Source organism: Pongo abelii, chromosome 7 (genome assembly GCF_028885655.2).
Source record: "Pongo abelii isolate AG06213 chromosome 7, NHGRI_mPonAbe1-v2.0_pri, whole genome shotgun sequence".
In the NCBI taxonomy this organism is placed as follows: Eukaryota; Metazoa; Chordata; class Mammalia; order Primates; family Hominidae; genus Pongo; species Pongo abelii.
Genome location: NC_071992.2, coordinates 62,099,185 through 62,124,902, shown reverse-complemented (window position 1 = coordinate 62,124,902; position 25,718 = coordinate 62,099,185). Strand labels below are relative to the sequence as shown.

Here is a 25,718-nt window from a genome sequence, read left to right as displayed (position 1 = left end):
TTTATACCACTTGTTTACTCATAAGTACTCTAGGTTAGATCAAGACTAAGATTTAGGGGAAAAAAATTGCTATTAATTTCTAGAACAAGAAATGGAAGCATAAAAGTCTGGTATTTCCAAATGATCAAACTTACAGGCCACCTGCTTTTGAAAATTTAATTGGGCAATATGTATTTAAACACAAAGAAGAGAGGAGGTTGCAAGATGGCTGAATAGGAACAGCTCCAGTCTACAGCTCCAAGCGGGAACGATGCAGAAGACGGGTGATTTCTGCATTTCCAACTGAGTTACAGGGTTCATCTCACTGGGGCTTGTCGGACAGTGGGTGCAGCCCACGAAGTGTGAGCCAAAGCAGGGCAGGGCACTGCCTCACCCAGGAAGCACAAGGGGTCGGGGAATTCCCTTGCCTAGGAAGGGAAGCTTTGACAGACGGTACCTGGAAAATCAGGACACTACCACCCTAATACTGCGTTTTTCCAATGGTCTTAGCAAACGGCACACCAGGAGATTACATCCCGCGCCTGGCTAAGAGAGTTCCATGCCCACGGAGCCTAGCTCAATGCTAGCACAGCAGTCTGAGATCGAACTGCAAGGCAGCAGCGAGGCTGCGGGAGGGACGTCCGCCATCGCTGAGGCTTGAGTAGGTAAACAAAGTGCCGGGAAGCTCGTACTGGGTAGAGCCTACCACAGCTCAAGGAGGCCTGCATGCCTCTGTAGATTCCACCTCTGGGGGCAGGGCATAGCTGAACAAAAGGTGGCAGACAATTTCTGCAGACTTAAACGTACCTCTCTGACAGCTTTGAAGAGAGTAGTGGTTCTCCCAGCACGGAGTTTGAGATCTGAGAACGGACGTACTGCCTCCTCAAGTGGGTCCATGACCCTCGAGTAGCCTAACTGGGTGACACCTCCCAGTAGGGGCAGACTGACACCTCATACAGCCAGGTGCCCCACTGAGACGAAGACTCGAGAGGAAGGATCAGGCAGCAACATTTGCCGTTCTGCAGTATTTGCTGTTCTGCAGCCTCTGCTGATGATACCAAGGCAAACAGGGTCTAGAGCGGACCTCCAGCAAACTCCAACAGACCTGCAGCTGAGGGTCCTGATTGTTGGAAGGAAAACAAACAAACAGAAAGGACATCCACACCATAACCCCATCAGTACATCACCATCATCAAAGACCAAAGTAGTTAAAACCACAAAGATGGGGAGAAACCAGAGCAGAAAAGCTGAAAATTCTAAAAATCAGAGCGCCTCTTCTCCTCCAAAGGAAGACAGTTCCTTGCCAGCAACAGGGCAAAGCTGGACAGAGAATGACTTTGACAAGTTGAGAGAAGAAGGCTTCAGACGATCAGTAATAACAAACTTCTCCAAGCTAAAGAAGGATGTTTGAACCCATTGCAAAGAAGCTAAAAAACTTGAAAAAAGATTAGACGAACGGCTAACTAGAATAAACAGCGTAGAGAAGACCTTAAATGACCTGATGGAGCTGAAAACCATGGCACGAGAACTACGTGATGCATGCACAAGCTTCAGAAGCCGATTCGATCAATTGGAAGAAAGGGTATCAGTGACTGAAGAGCAAATGAATGAAATGAAGCGAGAAGAGAAGTTTAGAGAAAAAAGAGTAAAAAGAAACAAACAAAGCCTCCAAAAAATATGGGACTATGTGAAAAGACCAAATCTACGTCTGATTGGTGTACCTGAAAGTGACAGGGAGAATGGAACCAAGTTGGAAAACACTCTTCAGGATATTATCCAGGAGAACTTCCCTAACATTCAAATTCAGGAAACACAGAGAATGCCACAAAGATACTCCTGGAGAAGAGCAACCCCAAGACACATAATTGTCAGATTCACCAAGGTTGAAATGGAGGAAAAAATGTTAAGGGCAGCCAGACAGAAAGGTCGAGTTACCCACAAAGGGAAGCCCGTCAGACTAACAGCAGATCTCTCGGCAGACACTCCACAAGCCAGAAGAGAGTGGGGGCCAATATTCAACATTCTTAAAGAAAAGAATTTTCAACCCAGAATTTCATATCCAGCCAAACTAAGCTTCATAAATGAAGGAGAAATGAAATCCTTTACAGACAAACAAATGCTGAGAGATTTTGTCACTACCAGGCCTGCCATACAAGAGCTCCTGAAGGAAGCACTAAACATGGAAAGGAACAACCAGTACCAGCCACTGCAAAAACATGCCAAATTGTAAAGACCATCAATGCTAGGAAGAAACTGCATCAACTAATGAGCAAAATAACCAGCTAACATCATAATGACAGGATCAAAATCACAGATAACAATATTAACCTTAAATGTAAATGGGCTAAATGCTTCAATTAAAAGACACAGACTAGCAAATTGGATAAAGAGTCAAGACCCATCAGTGTGCCGTATTCAGGAGACCCATCTTATGTGCAGAGACACAAATAGGCTCAAAACAAAGGGATGGAGGAAGATCTACCAAGCAAATGGAAAACAAAAAAAAAGCAGGGGTTGCAATCCTAGTCTCTAATAAAACAGACTTAAAACCAACAAAGATCAAAAGAGACAAAGAAGGCCATTACATAATGGTAAAGGGATCAATTCAACAAGAAGAGCTAACTATCCTAAATATATATGCACCCAGTACAGGAGCACCCAGATTCATAAAGGAAATACTGAGAGACCTACAACGAGACTTAGACTCCCACACAATAATAATGGGAGACTTTAACACCCCACTGTCAACATTAGACAGATCAACGTGACAGAAAGTTAACAAGGATATCCAGGTCTTGAACTCAGCTCTGCACCTAGCAGATCTAATAGACATCTACAGAACTCTCCACCCCAAATCAACAGATTATATATTCTTCTCAGCACCACATCGCACTTATTCCAAAATTGACCACATAGTTGGAAGTAAAGCACTCCTCAGCAAATGTAAAAGAACAAAAATTGTAACAAACTGTCTCTCAGACCACAGTGCAATCAAACTAGAACTCAGGATTAAGAAACTCACTCAAAATCCCTCAACTACATGGAAACTGAACAACCTGCTCCTGAATGACTACTGGGTACATAATGAAATGAAGGCAGAAATAAAGATGTTCTCTGAAACCAATGAGAACAAAGACATCACATAATAGAATCTCTGGGACACATTCAAAGCAGTGTGTAGAGGGAAATTTATAGCACTAAATGCCCACAAGAGAAAGCAGGAAAGTTCTAAAATTGACACCCTAACATCACAATTAAAAGAACTAGAGAAGCAAGAGCAAACAAACTCAAAAGCTCTTGGAACCAACCCAAATGTCCAACAATGATAGACTGGATTAAGAAAATGTGGCACATATACACCATGGAATACTATGCAGCCATAAAAAATGATGAGTTCACGTCCTTTGTAGGGACATGGATGAAATTGGAAATCATCATTCTCAGTAAACTATCGCAAGAACAAAAAACCAAACACCGCATATTCTCACTCATAGGTGGGAATTGAACAATGAGAACACATGGACACAGGAAGGGGAACATCACACTCTGGGGACTGTTGTGGGGTGGGGGGAGGGGGGAGGGATAGCATTGGGAGATATACCTAATGCTAGATGACGAGTTGGTGGGTGCAGCGCACCAGCATGGCACATGTATACATATGTAACTTACCTGCACATTGTGCACATGTACCATAAAACCTAAAGTATAATAATAATAATAATAAAAGAAAAAAAAAACAAAATAAAAAAAAAAAAAAACAAACTCAAAAGCTAGCAGAAGGCAAGAAATAACTAAGATCAGAGAAGAACTGAAGGAGACAGAGACACAAAAAACCCTTCAAAAAATAAATGAATCCAGGAGCTGGTTTTTTGAAATGATCAACAAAATGGATAGACCGCTAGCAAGACTGATAAAGAAGAAAAGAGAGAAGAATCAGATAGACGTAATAAAAAACAATAAAAAGGATATCACCACTGATCCCACAGAAATACAAACTATCATCAGAGAATACTATAAACACCTCTATACAAATAAACTGGAAAATCTTGAAGAAACGGATAAATTCCGGGACACATACACCCTCCTAAGACTAAACCAGGAAGAAGTTGAATCTCTCAATAGACCGATAACAGGCTCTGAAATTGAGGCAATAATTAATAGCTTACCAACCAAAAAAAGTCCAGGACCAGATGGATTCACAGCCAAATTCCACCAGAGGAACAAAGAGGAGCTGGTACCATTCCTTCTGAAACTATTCAAATCAATAGAAAAAGAGGGAATCTTCCCTAACTCATATTATGAGGCTAGCATCATCCTGATACCAAAGCCTGGCAGAGACACAACAAAAAAGGAGAATTTTAGACTAATATCCCTGATGAACATCGATGTGAAAATCCTCAATAAAATACTGGCAAACCAAATCCAGCAGCACAACAAAAAGCTTATCCACCACGAGCAAGTTGGCTTCATCCCTGGGATGCAAGGCTGGTTCAACATACGCAAATCAATAAATCTAATCCATCACATTAAACAAAACCAAAGACAAAAACCACATGATTATCTCAACAGATGCAGAAAAGGCCTTTGACAAAATTCAACAACCCTTCATGCTAAAAACTCTCAATAAATTAGGTACTGATGGAATGTATCTCAAAATAATAAGAGCTATTTATGACAAACCCACAGCCAATATCATACTGAATGGGCAAAAGCTGGAAGCATTCCTTTTGAAAACTGGCACAAGACAGGGATGCCCTCCTTCACTACTTCTATTCAATATAGTGTTGGAAGTTCTGGCCAGGGCAATCAGGCAAGAGAAAGAAATAAAGGGTATTCAATTAGGAAATGAGGAAATCAAATTGTCCCTGTTTGCAGATGACATGATTGTATATTTAGAAAACCCCATTGTCTCAGCCCCAAAGATCCTTAAGCTGATAAGCAACTGCAGCAAAGTCTCAGGATACAAAATCAATGTGCAAAAATCACAAGCATTCCTATATACACCAACAACAGACAAACAGAGAGCCAAATCATGAGTGAACTCCCATTCACAATTGCTTCAAAGAGAATAAAATACCTAGGAATCCAACTTACTAGGGATGTGAAGGACCTCTTCAGGGAGAACTACAAACCACTGCTCAATGAAATAAAAGAGGACATAAACAAATGGAAGAACATTCCATGCTCATGGATAGGAAGAATCAATATCGTGAAAATGGCCATACTGCCCAAGGTGATTTATAGATTCAATGCCATCCCCATCAAGCTACCAATGACTTTCTTCACAGAATTGGAAAAAACTACTTTAAAGTTCATATGGAACCAAAAAAGAGCCTGCATAGCAAAGACAATCCTAAGCAAAATCACCAAAGCTGGAGGTATCACACTACTTGACTTCAAACTACACTACAAGGCTACAGTAACCAAAACAGCCTGGTACTGGTACCAAAACAGAGATACAGACCAATGGAACAGAACAGAGCCGTCAGAAATAATACCACACATCTACAAACACCTGATCTTTGACAAACCTGAGAAAAACAAGCAATGGGGAAAGGATTCCCTATTTAATAAATGGTGCTGGGAAAACTGGCTAGCCATATGTAGAAAGCTGAAACTTCATCCCTTCCTCACATCTTATACACAAATTAATTCAAGATGGATTAAAGACTTAAATGTTAGATCTAAAACCATAAAAACCCTAGAAGAAAACCTAGGCAATACCATTCAGGATATAGGCATGGGCAAGGACTCCATGACTAAAACACCAAAAGCAATGGCAACAAAAGCCAAAATTGACAAATGGGATCTAATTAAACTAAAGAGCTTCTGCACAGCAAAAGAAACTACCATCAGAGTGAACAGGCAACCTACAGAATGGGAGAACATTTTTGCAATCTACTCATCTGAAAAAGGGCTAATATCCAGAATCTACAAAGAACTCAAACAAATTTACAAGAAAAAACAAACAACCCCATCAAAAAGTGGGCGAAGGATATGAACAGACACATCTCAAGGGAAGACATTTATGCAGCCAACAGACTCATGAGAAAATGCTCATCATCACTGGCCACCAGAGAAATGCAAATGAAAACTACAATGAGATACCATCTTACACCAGTTAGAATGGCAATCATTAAAAAGTCTGGAAACAACAGGTGCTGGAGAGGATGTGGAGAAATAGGAATACTTTTACACTGTTGGTGGGACTGTAAACTAGTTCAACTATTGTGGAAGAGAGTGTGACGACTCCTTTAGGATCTAGAACTAGAAATACCATTTGACCCAGCGAGCCCATTACTGGGTATATACCGAAAGGATTATAAATCATGTTGCTATAAAGACACATGCACACATATGTTTATTGCAGCAATATTCACAATAGCAAAGACTTGGAACCAACCCAAATGTCCATCAATGATAGACTGGATTAATAAAACTGGCACTTATACACCATGGAATACTATGAAGCCATCAAAAATGATGAGTTCATGTCCTTTGTAGGGACATGGATGAAGCTGGAAACCATCATTCTCAGCAAACTATCACAAGGACAGAAAACCTAATACCACATGTTCTCACTCATAGGTGGGAAGTGAACAATGAGAACACTTGCACACAGGGTGGGGAACATCACACAGTGGGACCTGTCATGGGTAGGGGGAGAAGGGAGGGATAGCATTAGGAGATATACCTAATGTAAATGATGAATTAATAGGAGATATACCTAATGTAAATGATGAATTCATCATCAATGAATAATGATGAATTAATGATGAATTAATGTGCACACCAACATGGCACATGTATACATATGTAACAAACCTGCACGTTGTGCACATGTACCCTAGAACTTAAAGTATAATAAAAATAAATAAATAAACACAAAGAGGAATGATGATATTCAAACACACAAGAAAGAATATTTCCAGTTGTCTCCTAAAATGATTTTTCATTAGTCCTTTCATCATTCTTACTTTTTCCCTTTTGTTCTGTTTTTTGAGATGAAGTTTCGCTCTGTTGCCCAGGCCGGAGTGCAGTGGTGCAATCGCAGCTGACTGCAACCTCCGCCTCCCAGGTTCAAGTGATTCTCCTGCCTCAGCCTCCCGAGTAACTGGGATTACAGGCACCTGTCACCATGCCTAGCTAATTTTTGTATTTTCAGTAGAGACAGGGTTTCACCATGTTGGCCAGGCTGGTCTCAAACTCCTGACCTCAGGTGATCCACCAGCCTCAGCCTCCCAAAGTGCTGGGATTACAGGCGTGAGCCACCACACTCAGCCAATTTTTACTTAAAAAAGCTTAAAATATCATCTATTTATTCTATTTCCTTCCCTTCTTTGTGTTAATGTGCATAGCAGACTTAATCACTGCATATGTAATTATCAATTCACTTCGTCTGTATAATTCATGTACCACGAGTTCACACTTTATTATATTAATTATTGAGTTTTAGTTTAAGGCAAAAGCTACTTTTTCTTATCTTCTAATTAACAATAGAAAAATGACAGAAACATTTCCAAACACTTGGAAACTAAACAACACACTCCAAAATATCTATGGGTCAAACAGGATGTCTCAGGAAATTAAAAAAAAAATGCATTAAACTGAATGAAAATGAAAAGATTACATATCAAAATTGGTGGGATGAAGTGAAAGCAGTGCTGAGAGGGAATTTTATAGGGCTAAATGCATACATGAGGTCTTTCCATGCCTAATGCAGCCATGGCTGGTGGTCCCAAGAAGCATCTAAAGTAGGTAGCAGCTCCAAAACATTGGATGCTGGATAAATTGCCCAGTGTGTTTGTTCATTGTCCATCCACCAGTCCCCACAAGTTGAGAGAGTGTCTCCCCATCATCATTTTCCTAAGGAACAGACTTAAGTATGCCTTGACAGGAGGTGAAGTAAAGAAGATTTGTGGCCCAGCGTGGCAGCTCATGCCTGTAATCCCAGTACTTTGGGAGGCCGAGGTGGGCGGATCACGAGGTCAAGAGATCAAGACCATCCTAGCCAACATGGTGAAACTGCGTGTCTACCAAAAATACAAAAATTAGCTGGGCGTGGTGGCGGGCACCTGTAATCCCAGCTACTCAGGAGGCGGAGGCTGAGCCAGGAGAATTGCTTAAACCCAGGAGGCGGACGTTGCAGTGAGCCAAGATCATGCCACTGCATTCCAGCCTGGCGACAGAGAGAGACTCCGTCTCAAAAATAAATAAATAAATAAAAAATATATAAAAAAAGAGAAGATTTGCATGCAGTGGTTCATTAAGATCGATGGCAACGTTCGAACTGATATAACCCACCCCGCTGGATTCATAGATGTCATGGGCATTGACTAGATGGGAGAGAATTTTCGTCTCATCTATGACACCAAGGGTTGCTTTGCTGCACATCGTGTTACACCTGAGGAGCCCAAGTACAAGTTGTGCAAAGTGAGAAAAATCTTCATGGGCACAAAAGGAATCCCTCATCTGGTGACTCATGATGCTCGCATCATCTGCTACCTTGATCCCCTCCATCGAGGTGAATGATCCCATTCAGACTGATTTGGAAACTGGCAAGATCACTGATTTCATCAAGTTTGACACTGGTAACCTGTGGATGGTGACTGGAGGTGCTAACTGGGGAAGAATTGGTGTCATTACCCACAGAGAGAGGCACCCTTGATCTTTTGATGTGGTTCACGTGAAAGATGCCAATGGCAACAGCTTTGCCACCTGGCTTTCCAACATTTTTGTTACTGGCAAGGGCAACAAACCATTAATTTCTCTTCCCTGAGGAAAGGTATATGCCTCACCACTGCTGAAGAGAGAGACAAGAGACTGGCAGCCAAACACAGCAGTGGGTGACATGGTCTCTTGGTGACAAATTAGATCTCTGTACATAATTAAAAATAATGTGGCATGATTAATAAAAATAAATTTAAAAAAATGTGTACATGAGAAAAGGTTCAAATCAACAATTTAGGCTACCTCTCCAGGAACTTAGGAAAACAAGAGCAAAATAAACCCACAGCAAGCTGAGAAAAGGAAATAATAGATTAGAGCAGAAATCAATGAAGCTGAAAATAAAAAATGAAGAAAATCTATGAAACAAATCTGGTTTACGGATAAGATCGATAAGATTGACAAATGTCTAGCAAGACTGACAAAGAAACAGAGATCATGTGAATTACCAATATCTGGAGTGAAAAAGGGAATATCACTATAGACCATGTAGACATCAAAAGGATAACAAGGGAATACTATGGACAAGTTTGCACACAAAATTTGACATGTTTAGTAAAATACCCAGTTCCTTGAAAAACTACCACAAGTCACCCAGTATAAAACTGATTATTTGAATAGCCCTATGACTACTAAGTAAATTGACACTGTGATTTCAAAATTTCCCAAACAGGTATCTCCAGGCTCAGACACTTTCATTATTGAATTCTACCAAACACTTAAGAAACAACTAGTATCAATTCTCCATAATCTTTTTCACGAGACAGAAGAGGAGGGAATACTTCCCAATCCATTTTATGAACATAGAATTACGCTGGTATCAAAACAAAAGAGTACAAAAAGAAAACTATAGGCCAATATGCTTTATGAATATAGATGTAAAACTCCTTAGCAAATAAAATTCAGTAGTATGTAAAAAATATATATACATCATAACAAAGACGAGTTTATTCCAGGGATGCAAAGCTAGTTCAACATTTGAAAATCAATCTATGTAATCTACCACATTAAATTATAAAGAAAAAATCATATGATCACATAGATCAATACAGAAAAACCACTTGACAAAAATAAACACCTTCTCATGTTAAAACTTCTCAGAAAACTAGAAATTGAGGGAAATTTCCTCAATTTGGTAGAGAACATCTATAAAAAACCTATAGTTAATATTATATTTATTGGGGAAAGACTGAAAACTTTCCTCTAAGATTAGGAACAAGCCAGAATGTCTATTCTCACTTCTGTTATTCAGTGTATTACTGGAAGTTCTAGCCAGTGCAATAAGGCAAGAAAAGGAAAGAAAGGGCGTATAGATCAGAGAACAAGAATTAAACTAAACCTATTTACAGATGACATGATTGCCTATGGAGAAGTTATGAAAGAATCTACAAAAAACTTCTAAAACTAATAAATGAGTTCAGCAAGGCTGCAGGGCACAAAAATCAACACACAAAAATCAATTATATTTCTATATACTAGCAAACTAGAATACATGGACACCAAAATTTTAAAAAACAACACTTTTTATAATTTCAGAAAAAGAAAGAAAAAAAGGCCAGGCACAGTGGCTCACACCTGTAATCCTAGCACTTTGGGAGGCCAAAGAGGGTGAATCACTTAGGTCAGGAGTTCGAAACCAGCCTGGCCAATATTGTGAAACCCCATCTCTACTAAAAATACAAAAATTAGCTGGAAATCGCTTGAACCCAGGAGGCAGAGGTTGCAGTGAGCTGAGATCGCACCACTGCACTCCAGCCTGGGCAACACAGTGAGACTCCATCTCAACAAAAAAAAAAAAAAAAAAAAAGAAAGAAAGAAAGAAAGAAAGAAAAGATAAAAAGAAAGACTTTGGTGTAGATCTAACAAAATACCTGTAAGAGTTGTATGCTAAAGCTACAAAATACTAGTGAAAGAAATAAAAGAAGAATCATACACATGAAGAGTCATACTGTGTTCATGAACTGAAAGACTTCATTATGTCATATAATTAGTAGTTCAATTCTTTCCAAAATAATATACATTTAACACAATTCCTACTGAAGTTCCAGAAGATTTTTTTGTAGAGATAAAACTACTCTAAAATTTATATGACAAGGCAAAGGAACTAGAACAGCTAAAACAATTTTGAGAAAGAATACAGTGCTATGAACCTGATTTCAAGACATACAGCTTCTGTAGTCATGACTGTGTGATGGTACAAAGAAACACACACAACGATCAATGGAACAGAACACCCAGAAATAGATCTATGTGATTTTTGACAAAGGTGCAAAAGCAATTCATTGAAGGGAAGATGTCCTTTTCAACAAATGGTGGAGAAATTGGACACCCACAGGTAAAAAACAGAAAAACCAAAACCTTCCACCTAAGTCTTACACCTTGTATGAAAAGTAACTCAAAATAGATCATAGAGTTAAATACAAAATGACACAGGAGAAAATCTTTTGGATTTACAGCTAGGTGAAGAGTTCTTAGACTTGACATTCAAAAACACAATTCATAAAAGGAAAAACTGGTAATTTGAACTTCATTAAACTTAAAACTTATTCTGGGAAAGACCTCGTTGAGAAGATATGAAAAATATAAGCTAGAGATTGCAATTAAGGACTAGTATCCAGAATATATTAAGAACCCTCAAAATTTCACAATAAAATAGCAAACAATCCAATTAGAAAATGAGCAAAAAACACGAACACATATTCACTGAAGAGGATAAATAAATGGCAAATGAGCACATGAAAAGATGCTTGATGCCATTAGCATGCAAAATAAAAATAAAACCCTAAGCCTCCCAACCAACTGGACAGAACCCTCTTGGCCAAAGGGACCCCAGAGAAAGCCTAAAAAAACGAAGTCCTGGGCCATGATAGGATAAGAGGTTGGTTATGCCTCAGTATGCTCCTTCCTTATTAACCTTTAACCAGAATTCTTTCCTAAGGACTAAGCGGAAACCAACTCCAGAAAACAAGAAACAGATGATTCATTCCTTTATCGCCTTCAGCCAATTATCTGAGGCCAAAACCAGGCTCCCTCTCCCTCTTTGAAGTTTTGATGTGACAGCCCACCAGCTTGACAATGCATCCCTTCCTAAAAACTGACCACCATATCTCTGCACCAGTTCTGACTGACTAGCAGAGGATGTGCTATGAGGGTTTTCAGGTCCTCTGTTTCACCTTTTGATGCCAGAGGGCCAAAAATTCCACCCCTGGATCATGCTAATGCCATCATTTTTTTAACATGTGACCTATGAAGAGGCAGGAACCTCAGTTGTGCTTTTTTCATAAATCTTCATGACTCCTTCTATAGCTTATTGAATATGTATACTTAGCCAACCCATAGGGCATAAATACCTATGTTAGGCTTTCCTCCCTTAAAGTGCTTGTTCTCAGCTTTTGCCAAAGGCTACATTTCCCAGCCTGCACTGTGCCACCCTTTATGAGAAATAAAGCTCTCCTTTCCAAATTTTTGAACCTCATGATTCTTCAGTTGACAAGCATTAGGGAAATGCACATTAAAACCACAATGAGATATCACTATCAGAATAAAAATTTAAAAATAGTGACAATATCAAATGCTAGTACGGAGAAACTGGATCACTCACACATTACTGGTGGCAATGTAAAATGAAATAGCCACTCTACAAACCAGTCTGGCAGTTTCTAAAAGAACTAAACATGCAACAACTATAGGACTCAGCAATTGCACTCTTGGGTATTTATCCCAGAAAAGTGAAAACTTACCTTCACACAAAAACTTGTAGACAAATGTTCATACCAGTACTATTCATAAAAGTTGGACGTCCTTCCATGGGTGAATAGTTAAACAAACTGATATACCCCCATGCCATGGACGTCCACTCTGCAGTAAAAAGTAACTACTTATACATGCAACAACTGGGATGAATCTCCAGAAAATTATCCCGTGAAAAAAGCCAATTTCAAAAGGTTACAAACTATATGATTCCATTTCCATAGCATTACTGAAATGCAAAATAATAAGAACATAAAATAGACTAGCAATTGCTAGGGGTTCTGGAGGGTGACAGGGTGGAAGAAAATAGTATGCCTGTAAAGAGTGGCAGGAAGGATCCTTTGGTGTTGAAACTATTACAGCTTGACTACATTCATAACAAGATCTGGTTTTTACATTGTATGACAGTTCTGCAAGATATTACCCTTAGTGGAAACTGGGTAAAGGATACATAGGATCTTTCTGTATTACTTTTCACAACTGCATGCGAATCTACAATTACCTCAAAATAAAAAGTTTAATTAAAAATCTCTGCACTTGGATGCCTCTCATCAGCTCCAGGTGTATACATTAATTGAAAGATTTTCAAGCAGGGGAAGTGCTTTGATTTACTTTTTTAAAAAAAATCCTTAGCTACTGTGTGGAATCTGAATTAGAAACCAGTGGGACAGGTATTCCAAGGGAGCGGTAAGTCTTCTTTAATGTCAGCTTTCCCCCTTCAGAAATCTCTGCTCTGATTCCTTATCACTCTCCAGTCACTCACGCAACTCTGGGCATTCACATGGTCTCCTCAGATTTGCCTCTGGTTACATTCACTACAACCCTCATCCAGGTACCCATAAAATAACAAATGGTTGGCAACCACCCACCCAGCCCAGAATTTTCGCTTTCACAGTCTTAGTCATTAGAAAATGAAAGTTAATCTCTGGTGTACATGGGGATGTTAGACAAAGATTTAAAAAAAAAAAAAAAAGAAAATGACAGTTAAGACGACATTGCTTACAGAAATCTTCTTCCTTAATTAAGAAAACTTTGCTGTAGTTTCTTCTTGAGACTTTGTAGACCTTCATTTGATCAGGAGAGACAGCAAGTGCATGTGTGTAACTGATTTGACTGGGGTTTCCAGAATGTGCCTGGGGGACTTTCAGTAAAGATCAGATAGGAGTATGTGTATGCATGTGGATTAGGTAAGTATAGTATAAACATATTTATTTTTCTGAGATGGTGTCTCACTCTGTCGCCCAAGCTGGAGTGTAGTGGCGCAATCTCGGCTCACTGCAGCCTCAGCCTCCCGGGTTCAAGCAATTCTCCCACCTCAGCCTCCCGAGTAGCTGAGACTACAGGTGTGCACCACCACACTCAGCTAATTTTTTTTTATTTTTAGTAGAGATGGGGTTTCGCCATGTTGGCTAGGCTGGTCTTGAACTCCTGACCTCAGGCAATCCACCTGCCTCGGCCTCCCAAAGTGTTGGGATTCCAGGTGTGAGCCACCATGCCCAGCCCATATTTTTTTCTAATAATTGATAATTACTGTAAAAATAAGATAAAACTACTACATTTCTGAGCTTGTATGTGAAATGTGCAAGAATTGCCATAGGCCTAATTCTGAATGTTGCTAGCATTAACATAAAGGAAAATCACCTACTAAATATAGTAATTTTTAAAAGTTCTTCCATTCACTATATTTTAAACTGTTTCAAAAGTATTTCCCTTCTCATGGGAAGATATATACACTACTGTGGTGAAAAGCAAGTGTCTGAGTCAGAAAGACCCAGGCTGGAGTCCCAGCTCAGCATCCTACTGGTGGTATAGACATGAGCAAGTTTCCTCACCTGTAAAACAAGAATGGCTCCAATTTCTAACTCTTAGGATTATTGTGAAGATTGAATAAGATAATTCATGTAAATAATTCAGTACAAAGACAGGTTGGTAGTATGTTCTTTTAAGAGTGTTAATTGGTTGGGCACAGTGGCTCGTGCCTATAATCCCAGCATTTTGGGAGGCCAAGGAAGGCGGACCACTTGAGGTCAGGAGTTCAAGACCAGCCTGGCCAACATGGTGAAACCCCACCTCTATTAAAAATACAAAAATTAGCCAGGTGTGATGGTACACACCTGTATTCCCAGCAACTTGTGAGGCTGAGGCAGGAAAATCGCATGAACCTGGGAAGCAGAGGTTGTAGTGAGCTGAGACTGCGCCACTGCATTCCAGCCTAGGCAACAGAGTGACATGCTCAAAACAAGAGTGTTAATTAAAACCACTGTTTTTTTAATAAAGTAAAATCAGAAAAATTCCATTATCCATTAACTCAGCTAATAGTTATTTCATGAACACCTACTATGTCCCAGTCACAAAGTTTCATAAAACAGGCCCTGACTTAAAGCTGACTACCTATCTAGGGGCAATGGGGGAAAGACAAGAAGAAAACGAAGAAGGAAATGACCACAGAGGGTGGTAAGTAGTACTGGTAATACTGTAAATCATGCAGATTAGAAGCATGCCTTGGAAGATAGTCTTCTGAACTAAAGATGTAGTTAGAGAAAGTTCCTAAGAGGAGGCAATGCCCAGCCTTTGTAGGCTGGCCACAGGGCCAGAAGAGGGCTAGGGACTGCCTAAAAGAGGGTCAAAATATTTTATTGTCGTTTTGCAATTATATATATTTTTGAATGCCTTTCTTGGTAAAATAAGTTTTCAAAAAATATCACCCTGTAGTAACAGGGATACTTTTTAAATAAAATTCAAAAGTAAGTTAAAATAACCAATTTTACTTTCCTTTTCACTTACTTGAATATAAAAAGTTAGCAAATTCTTTTTGGATGACATCAATATTTATTTTCCCCTATGCTTCAGGCTGGCCTACACACTCTCCATCAAATGAGAAACCGAGAGAACACTTTTATCACTTCTGTTTCATTAGAAGTTTTGGTTCTAAATTAGCCTTATAACTTTCTCATGATATTATTCAAGAAAGTGTTTAGGATTCAAACCTTGTCTCAGCACAGTCCCTCAAACTGTGAACTACACAAGTTCCAAGGGTTTATTTACCTCCAATCAAGCATAATGTGGGGGAATAACACAGTCAACTTGGAGCAATAAATTCAGCAAAACTGTGCTTCCCTTGTCCTCTTATTTGTTCTCTCTCAGGGCCATAGAATATTTTTACTTCTTTCTTTAAAAGTTGGGTTAGGATAAGAAGGAAGCCAGTCCAATCCATAATCCATGCACTAGAAAGGCCAGGCCAGCTTCCCACCATGGAGAGACAGGAACCCAGCTGCTAGTAGGCAGTCCTAACAAGGTTGCAGGTCTCACAACAAGCACTCAAACCAACACCTGATAGTGTCCCTTGGGAAAAGGGGATTTTTTTTTTTTTTTTTTTTTTTAAGGAGAAAAGTGAAGGGCCTTAAGATTGTCAGGTATGCACCAAACCCCACTTCCCAGGACTGAATACAGTCCCCTCTTGGACACGAGTCTTGATTTATAAAGCATTTACGTGAGTGGATTAGAAAAACACCAGAATAACAGTCAAGTGGGCAAAGGACATGTCCAGAAAAACCACAAAAAAGGACATATGACTTGCTTGAAAAAGTGTTCAATCTCTTTAATTTAAAAAATGCAAATTAAAATGAGATGTCATTTATCTTTTAAAGTGAAATAAAATAACAATTAATAACATTGAAAAGTCTCAGCACTGCCTTGAGCCCCAGGTAGGATGGGCCCTGTGTGGTCCTTGTCTGGCTAAGGGAGGTGGCCTTGCTCTGGGCACTGCATACCCACTGTCTCTTCTGTGCCTTTTAATGATGTAAGAAAGGACTTACATATGATGGTGTGCTGATAAGGAAAAAATTACCAGTATATAAAATCTTAATATATTTTTAAAAAGGTTAATCTCTGCTAGTGCAGTAATGGGTAGTTTCTAGTCTCTTTATCTATCACATCTCTCAGCATTTTTTTCAAATATCCCACAATAGGCTGGGCACGGTGGCTCACGCCTGTAATCCCAGCACTTTGGGAGGCTGAAGCGGGTGGATCACCTGAGGTCAGGAGCTCGAGACCAGCCTGGCCAACCTGGTGAAACCACGTCTCTACTAAAAAAAGAAAAATTAGCTGGGCGTGGTGGCGGGTGCCTGTAATCCCAGCTACTTGGGAGGCTGGGGCAGGAGAATCACTTGAACCTGGGAAGTGGAGGTTGCAGTGAGCCGAGATCGTGCCACTGAACTCCAGCCTGGGTGACAGAGTGAGACTCCGTCTCAAAAAAGAAAAAAAAAAGAAAAAAGGCAAAACCAAAACAAATATCCCACAGTAATCATTTCTTGCCCTTATTATTGGAAAAAAATAAATCTATTCATAAAGAGAAAAATATGATTCAATTTATATAAATTTCCTTTTGAAGGCTTTGGTTTACTCTCTATTTTATAAAGCAAGACAGAGAGCTATATCAAATTTATAGAGGCAAAAACTGAAAACTCAATTATTAAATATAATTACTGGGACCAGAATAAAGCTGCTCAAAACTGAGAAAGAAAAACAGCAGTCTCTGACAATGAACATTAATTTACTTACTTTGTTCTTTTTTTTTTTTTTTTTGAGGCAGAGTCTCACTCTGTTGTCTAGGTTGGGGTGCAGTGGCATGATCACATCTCACTGCACCCTCCACCTCCCAGGTTCAAGCAATTCTCTCGCCTCAGCCTCCCTAGTAGCTGGGACTATAGGCACCTATCACCATACCCTAGCTAATTTTTGTATTGTTAGTAGAGACGAGGTTTCACCATGTTGGCCAGGCCGGTCTCGAACTCCCGACCTCAGGTGATCTATTGCCTTGGCCTTCCAAAGTGCTGGGATTACAGGCGTGAACCACCACGCCCAGCCTTAATTTATTTTCATACTATTTTCTCCTTCCAAAGTTAATCTTCTCAGCAACCTCTGGGAACTCCTATTTTTTCTTTATTCTTTTTTTTTTTTTTGAGACGGAGTCTAGCTCTATCGCCCAGGCTGGAATACAGTGGCACAATCCCGGCTCACTGCAACCTCTGCCTCCCAGGTTCAAGCAATTCTCCTGTCTTAGCCTCCTGAGTAGCTGGGATTATATGCGCGAGTCACCACGCCTGACTAATTTTTGTATTTTTAGTAGAGATGGGGTTTCACCATTTTCCAGGCTGGTCTCGAACTCCTGACCTCAAATGATCCGCCCGCCTCAGCCTCCCAAACTGTTGGGATTACAGGCGTGAGCCACCATGTCTGGCCCTGTTTTTTCATTCTTTAAAAAAATTAATATACTAATTTTTAGAGTAGCTTTAGGTTTATGAAGAAATGAAGCAGAAATACTGAGAGTTCCCATATACCCTCTCACCTATCTCAGTTTCCCTATTAACGTCTTGCATTAACGTGATATATTTATTACAGCTGGTGAGCCAATATTGACACATTATTGAGTAAAGTTCATAGTTTACACTGGGTTCACTCTCTGTGTTGTACAGGTCTATGGGTTTTGGCAAATGCATAATGACATGTGTCCACCATTACAGTATCATACACAAGTTTCACTGCTCTAAACATACCCTATCCACCACCTATTCATCTCTCCCTCCCTCTAAACCCCATGGATCTTTTTAATATTTCCATAGTTTTGCCTTTTCCAGAATGTCATACAGTTAGAATTATACAGCATGCAGCCTTTTTAGATTGGTTTCTTTCACTTAGCAATATGCATTTAAGGTTCCTCTATGTTTTTTCATGGCTTGACAGCTCATTTCGTTTTGTCACTGAATAATATTCTATTGTGTGGATGAATATGCACCAGTATGTTTATCCATTCATCTACTGGAGACATCTCGGTTACTTCCAAGTTTTTGGTAATTATGAATAAAGCTGCTAACGCATTTATGTTCAGGTTTGTATAGGTATGTTTTCAACAATTATTTGGATAAATATCAAAAAGTGCAATTGCTGGATCATATGGTAAGAATATGTGTATTTTTATAAGAAAGTGCTGAACTGCCTTCCAAAGTGGCTGTTCCAATTTGCATTTCCATCAGCAATGAATGATAGTTCTGTTCTTCCGTATCCTTCCCTACATTTGGTGTTGTGTGTTTTGACTGCTGGCCATTCTAATAGATGTCTAGTGGTATCTCATTGCTGTTTCAATTTGCAATTCCCGATGACATATGATGTCAAGCATCTTTTAATGTGATTATCTGCCATCTGTACATCTCCTTAATGAGTTGTCTGTTCAGAGCTTTTATTAATTTTTTAATTGGGTTGTCTGTTTTCTTACTGAGTTTTAAGAGTTCTTAGTATATTCTGAGTACAAGTTCTTTACAAGACATGTGTTTTAAAGACTTTCTCCCAGTCCATGGCTTGTCTTCATTGTCTTAACAGTGTCTTTCACAGAGCAGAATTTAAAAATTTTAACAAAGTTCATCTTGTAAGCTTTTTCTCTCACAGATAGTGCCTTTGGTCACTGCCAAACTTAAAGTCATCTAGATTCTCTTCTATCTTATATTCTAGTTTTATAGTTTCACATTTTACATTTAGGTCTATGATCTATTTTGAGTCACTTTTTGGTGTAAGATCTGTGTCTAGATTCATTCTTTTTTATGTAGATGTTCAGGTGTTCCAGCACAATTTCTTGAGAAGATTATTTTTCCATTAAATATCCTTTGCTTCTTTGTCAAAGATCAGTTGACTATATTTATGTCAATTTCTCGTTCTATATTCTGTTCCATTGACCTATTTGGCTATTCTTTTGCCTGTATCACTGCCTTGATTACTTACAATAATTCTTGAAGTTGGATAATGTCACTTCTCTTTGTTCTCTTTCAGTATTGAGTCGGCTATTGTAGGTATTTTGCATTTCAACAGAAACTTTAGAATCAGTTTGTTGATAACCATGAAATAACTTATATGCATTTTGATTCGAATTACACTGAATCTACAGATCAAGTTGGGAAGAACTGACATCTTAATAACTTGAGTCTTCTTATCTATGAACATGGATTATCTGTTTAGCTCTTCTTTGATTTCATCAGAATTTTGTACATTTCTTCATGTAGATCTTTTATATATATATTTTTAGATTATACCTGTTTGATTTTTTTGATGCAAATGTAAATGGCATTGTTTTTATTCTCCAATTGTTCATTGCTAGTATATAAGTAACTGACTACTACATATTAACACATTCTGCAGCCTTGCTATAATCACATCCTAGGTTCAGGAATTTTTTGGTGATTCTCTGGGATTTCTACATACATAATCATGTTATCTGCAAATAAGGACAGCTTTATTTCATCCCCCACAATCTGTAAGTGGTGAAAAGTGCATCCTTCCTTGTCTTGCTCCTGCTCTTAGTGGGAAAACATCTAGTTTCTCACCATTAAGTACGACGTCAGCTGCAGGTTTCTTTGCAGAGGTTCTTTAACAGGTTGAGGATGTGTCTTCTATTGCTAGTTTGCTGACTTTTTTTTTTTAACATCAAAAATGGGTGTTGGATTTTGTCAAATCCTTTTCTTCCATCTATTCATAAGATTTGATTTTTCTTCTTTAGCCTGTTGGTGTGATGGATTACATTAATTGTTTTTTGAATGGTAAACTTGGTCAGGGTAGATAATTCTTTCTATATGTGTTAGATTTGATTTGTCAACATGTTGTTAAATATTTACGTATCTACATTCATGAGACACTGGTCCTTAGTTTTCCTTCCTTATAATGTCTTTGCCTGATTTTTAATAGTGGTGTCATAGAATTAGTTATTTGTTCTCTGCAAATAAGGACAGCTTTATTTCATCCCTCACAATCTGTGTGTGGTGAAAAGGGCATCCTTCCTTGTCTTGCTCCCGCACTTGGTGCTTAAGTGTTTCCTTAAGTTTCTATTTTCTGGGAAGGATTATAGAGTACTCCTTCTGCTTCTATTTTCTGGATGAGATGGTAGAAAATAGGTATAATTTCTGCCCTAAATGTTTGGTACAATTTACCAGTGAACCCATCTGCCCTAAATGTTTGGTAGAATTTACCAGTGAATCCAGCAGTGCTTTCTGCTTGGAAAGGTTATTACTGATTTTCTTTAATAAATGCAGGTCTATTCAGATTATCTGTTTCTCCTTGTGTGAGTTTTGGTAGAGTGTGTCTTTCATGTAATCGGTCTATTTCAACTAGGTTAATGAATTTGTGGGCAGAGAGTTCTCCCAAATATTACTTTATTATCCTTTTAGTATCTATGGGATCAGTAGTAATGGTCACTCTTTCACTTTGGATATTAGTAATTTCTGTCTTTTTTCCTTTTTTCTTAATCTGGCTCCACATTTATCAATTTTGTTAATCTTTCAAAGAACAAGCTTTTTTTTTTTCTGTTGATTTTCTCTAATTTCCTGTTTTCAATTTCATTAATTTCTGCCTAATTTTTCTTTTTAACCTTTATTTTAGGTTTGAGAGTACATGTGAAGGTTTGTTACATAGGTAAACATGGGTCATGGGGGTTTGTTGCATGTATTATTTCACCACCCAGGTATTAGGCCCAGTACCCAACAGTTATCTTTTCTGCTCTTCTCCCTCCTCCCACCCTCCCTCTTCAAGTTGACCCCAGTGTATGCTGTTTCCTTCTTTGTGTTCTTAAGTTCTTATCATTTAGCTCCCACTTTTAAGTGAGAACATGTGGTATTTGGTTTTCTGTTCCTGTGTTACTTTGCTAAGGATAATAGCCTCCAGCTCCAACCATGTTCCTTCAAAAGACATGATCTTGTTCATTTTTATGGCTGAATAGTATTTCATAGTGTATATGTACATTTTCTTTGTCCAGTCTACTGTTGATGGACATTTAGGTTGATTCCATGTCTTCGCTATTGTGAACAGTGCTGCAATAAACATTCACATGGATGGTGTCTTTATGGTATAATGATTTATATTCCTCTAGGCATATACCAAGTGTATTAGTCTGTTCTTATGTTGCTATGAACAAACACCCAAGACTGGGAAATTTATGAAGAAAAGAGGTTTAATCAACTCACAGTTCTGCATGGCTGGGATGGCCTCGGGAAACTTACAATCATGGTGGAAGGCACCTCTTCACAGGGCAGCAGGAGAGAGAATGAGTGCCAGCAGGGGAAATACCAGTCACTCACAAAACCATCAGATCTCATGAGAACTCACTCACTATCACTAGAACAGCATAGGAAAAATGGTCCCCATGATTCAATTACCTCTACCTGGTCCCGCCCTTGACACGTGGGGATTATTACAATTCAAGTTGAGATTTGGGTGGGGACACAGAGCCAAACCTTATCACCCAGTAATGGGATCGCTGGGTCGAATGGTAGTTCTGCTTTTAGCTCTTTGAGGAATCACCATACTGCTTTCCACAACGGTTGAACTAATTTACACTCCCACTAACAGTGTATTAGGGTTCCCTTTTCTCTGTAGCCTCGCCAGCAACTGTTATTTTCTGATGTTTTAATAATAGCTATTCTGACTGGTGTGAGATGGTATGTAATTGTGGTTTTGATTTGCATTTCTCTAATGATCAGTGATGTTGAGGTTTTTTTTTCTCCATATGCTTGTTGGCCACATGTATGTCTTCTTTTGAGAAGTGTCTGTTCATGTCCTTTACTCACTTTTTAACGGGGTTTTCTCTTGTAAATTTGTTTAAGTTCCTTATAGATGCTGGATATTAGACCTTTGTCAGATGCATAGTTTGCAAATATTTTCTCCCACTCTGTAAGCTGTTTACTCCTTTGAGTTTCTTTTGCTGTGCAGAAGCTCTTTAGTTTAGTTAGATCCCACTTGTCAATTTTTGCTTTTGTTGTGACTGATTTTGGTGTCTTTGTCATGAAATCTTTGCCCATTCCTATGTCGAGGATGGTACTGCCTAAGTTGTCTTCCAGGGTTTTTATAGTTTGGGATTTTACATTTAATTCTTTAATCCACTTTGAGTTGAGAATTTTTATTATCTTATTTATTAATTATTGGTAAAAATTATTTTGTTCCTTCTACTTATGATTTAATTCACCCTTCTTTTTCTGGTTTCCTAAAGTGGAAGTTTAGATTTACTGATTTAAATACTTTTTCTTTTCTATTGTGTACATTCAATGCTATAAATTTTCTTTACACTGCTTTCACTGAAACTTACAAATTTGGTTATGTTGCATTTTCATTTTCACTTTGTTAAAATATTTTAAATTTCTCTTGAGATTTCTTGATGTGTGTTAGAAGTGTACGTTTAACCTCCAAGTATTTTGTTACTGAGTCCCAATTTAATTCCATTATGGTCTGAAACATACTCTGTATGATCTTATCATTTAAATTTGCTAAGGCACCCAGAATTTGGTCTGCCTTGGTGACTGTTTTGCATGAGCTTGAGAAGAATGTATATCCTGCTGCTGTTGAATGAAGTATTCTATAAATGTAAATTAGATTCTGTTGATTGTGTTGTTCAGTTCAACAACAACTTTATTGAGTTCTGCCTGATGGATCTGTCAATTACTTAGAGTGTTGAAGTCTCCAGCTGTAATAGTGGTTTTGTCTGTTTTTCTTTGCAGTTCTATCAGTTTTTTGCCTTATGTGTTTTAAATCTGTTGTCACATAAATACACATTAAGGGCTGTTACGCCATCTTGGAGAACTGACCTCTTTTTCATTATGTAATACTCCCTCTTTATCTTTGATAATTTTTCTTGCTCTAAAATTGGCTTTGTTTGAAATTAATATAGGTACTCCAACTTTCTTTTGATCAATGTTAGCATCCCTATCTGTGTTTTTATATTTAAAATGAGGTTCTTATAGGCATCTTGTAGTTGAGTTTTATTTTTGTTTAAATCCACTCTGGGCCAGGTGTGGTGGCTCATGCCTGTAATCCCAGCACTTTGGGAGGCCAAGGCAGGTGGATCACCTGAGGTCGGGAGTTTGAGACCAGCCTGATCAACATGGAGAAACCCCATTTCTACTAAAAATATAAAATTAGCCAGGCATGGTGGCACGTGCCTGTAATCCCAGCAACTTGGGAGGCTGAGGCAGGAGAATCGCTTGAACCTGGGAGGCAGAGGTTGCAGTGAGCCAAGATCGCGCCATTGCATTCCACCCTGGGAAACAAAATAACCAAACTCTGTCTCAAAAAAAAAAAAAAATCCACTTTGACAATCTTTGTCTTTTAATTAGAGTTCAGATCACTGATCTTTAAAGCAATTATTGATACAGCAGGACTGATATCTACTATTTGTTACTGTCTTCTATTATTTGCCCTTGTTTTTTCTGTTATTGTATTCTACTCTTTTTCTGCCTATAGTTTTAATTGGCCATTTTATATGATTCCGTTTTTTTCTTCTCTTAATGTAATAATTTTTGTCGTATGCCACATAATGGTGGTTCAGTAAATGGCAGACTGCATATATGACAGTGGTCCCGTAAGATTATCATGGAGCTGAAAGATTCTTACTGCCTAGTGATGTTGTCCTGAGAAATTGACTAATAAGGCTTTCTTGGAACTGGAACAGGAATGCATACCTGAAGAAGAGGTAAGAGAAAAGGAAACTGCAGGAGAAGAAACAGAAGTAGAATCCCCAAGAAAATTCCCAGTGAAGGGTTTAGCAGAAGCTTTTACAGACCTCAACAGGCTCCTTAAAAAGTCTTCTGAAAACACAAACTCCAGTACCAAAAGGTTTTCATTAATGTCGAGGAATGTTCACAGTGTATTCTCTGCTTATAAGCAAATCTATGATGATAAAGCAACAAACCAAGTGATCTACCATGGATATATTTCTAAAAAGAATGACATCTCCTCAAGAAGAGCCTCAGGCAGGTCCTTCAGGATGTTTTCCAGAAGAAGGCATTGTTGTCATGGGAAATGACAGCTCCATTCACATTATTGCCCATGAAGGCCAGCCAGTGGGACAAGTTGTAGAGGTAGAACACAGTGTGACATTGATGATCCTGACCCCGTGTAGGCCTAGGCTAATGTTTGTGTATCTCCGTTTTTAGCAAAAAAGCTTTACAAGTTTTTTAAAAAGGTTGGGCACAGTGACTCATGCCCGTAATACCTTTGGGAGGCCAAGGTGGGAAGAACACTTGTGGCTAGAAGTTTGGGACCAACCTGCGCAACACAGCGAGAAACATTTTTAAAAAGTAGCTGGGCATGGTGGCACATGCCTGGAGTCCTAACTACTTGGAATGCTTAAGTGGGAGGGTCGCTTGTGCCCAGGTGTTTGAGGCTGCAATAAGCCATGACTGCGCCACTGCACTCCAGTCTGGGGGATGCACAACCTTGCCTTTAAAAAAAAAAGTTGTAAAAAATTTTGTTTTAATAGAAAAAAATTTTAGAATAAGGATATAAAAAATTTTTGAAATAATTTTGTACAACTGTACAATGTGTGTTATAAGCCAAGTGTTACTACGAAAGAATAAAAAAGTTAAGAAAAATTGTTTATGAAGTAAAAAATTTACAGTAAGCTAAGATTAATTTATTATTAAAGAAAGAAATGCTTTTTTATAAATTTAGTGTAGCCTAGGTGTTCAGCGTTTATATGAAGTCTACAGTAGTGCATAGTAATGTTCTACACCTTCACATTCACTCACCACTCACTCACTGATGGCCCCTGACCCCAGAACAACTTCCAGTCCTGCAAGCTCCATTACAGGTAAGTGCCCTATAGAGGGGCACCATTTTTAACCTTTATACCATAGTTTTACTGTACCTTTTCTATGTTTAGATATTTTTTTTTTCTCTGACACCATGGTTCTAAAGGTGTTTTGTTTTATATTTGACACAGAGTCTCACTGTGTCACCCAGGCTGGAGTGCAGAGGCCCGATCTCAGCTCACTGCAACCTCCACCTCCCACGTTCAAGTGATTCTTGTGCCTCAGCCTCCCGAGTAGCTGGGATTACAGGCGAGTGTCACCACACCCAGCTGGGGTTTCACCATTTTGGCCAGGCTGGTCTGGAACTCCTGGCCTCAAGTGATCTGCCTACTTCAGCCTCCCAAAGTGCTGGGATTACAGACATGAGCCACTGTGTTTAGATATGTTTAGACACACAAATATTTATCATTTTGTTACAATGTTCCATGGTGTTCAGTATAGTTACATGCTGTACAAGTGTGTAACCTAGGAGCAGGAGGCTATACCATACAGCCTAGATGTGTAGTAGGCTATATCACCTAGGCTTGTGTAAGTGCCCTTATGATGTTTGCATAATGATGAAATCACCTAATAATGCATTTCTCAGAACATATCCCCATCATTAAGTGATATATGATTGTACTTCCTTTTTTACTTTTTTATGTG

The 25,718-nt window shown here is 38.8% G+C and overlaps 1 protein-coding gene and 1 pseudogene across 12 annotated transcripts in view; one reads left to right on the top strand and one right to left on the bottom strand.

Annotated features, from left to right (window-relative positions):
• The window catches only part of SPIDR (scaffold protein involved in DNA repair), a 486,770-nt gene that overhangs the window by 186,286 nt on the left and 274,766 nt on the right, over positions 1–25,718 (bottom strand). The gene's annotated exons all lie outside the window — the stretch shown is intronic.
• On the top strand, positions 7,705–8,829 carry LOC103891318 (small ribosomal subunit protein eS4, X isoform-like; annotated as a pseudogene).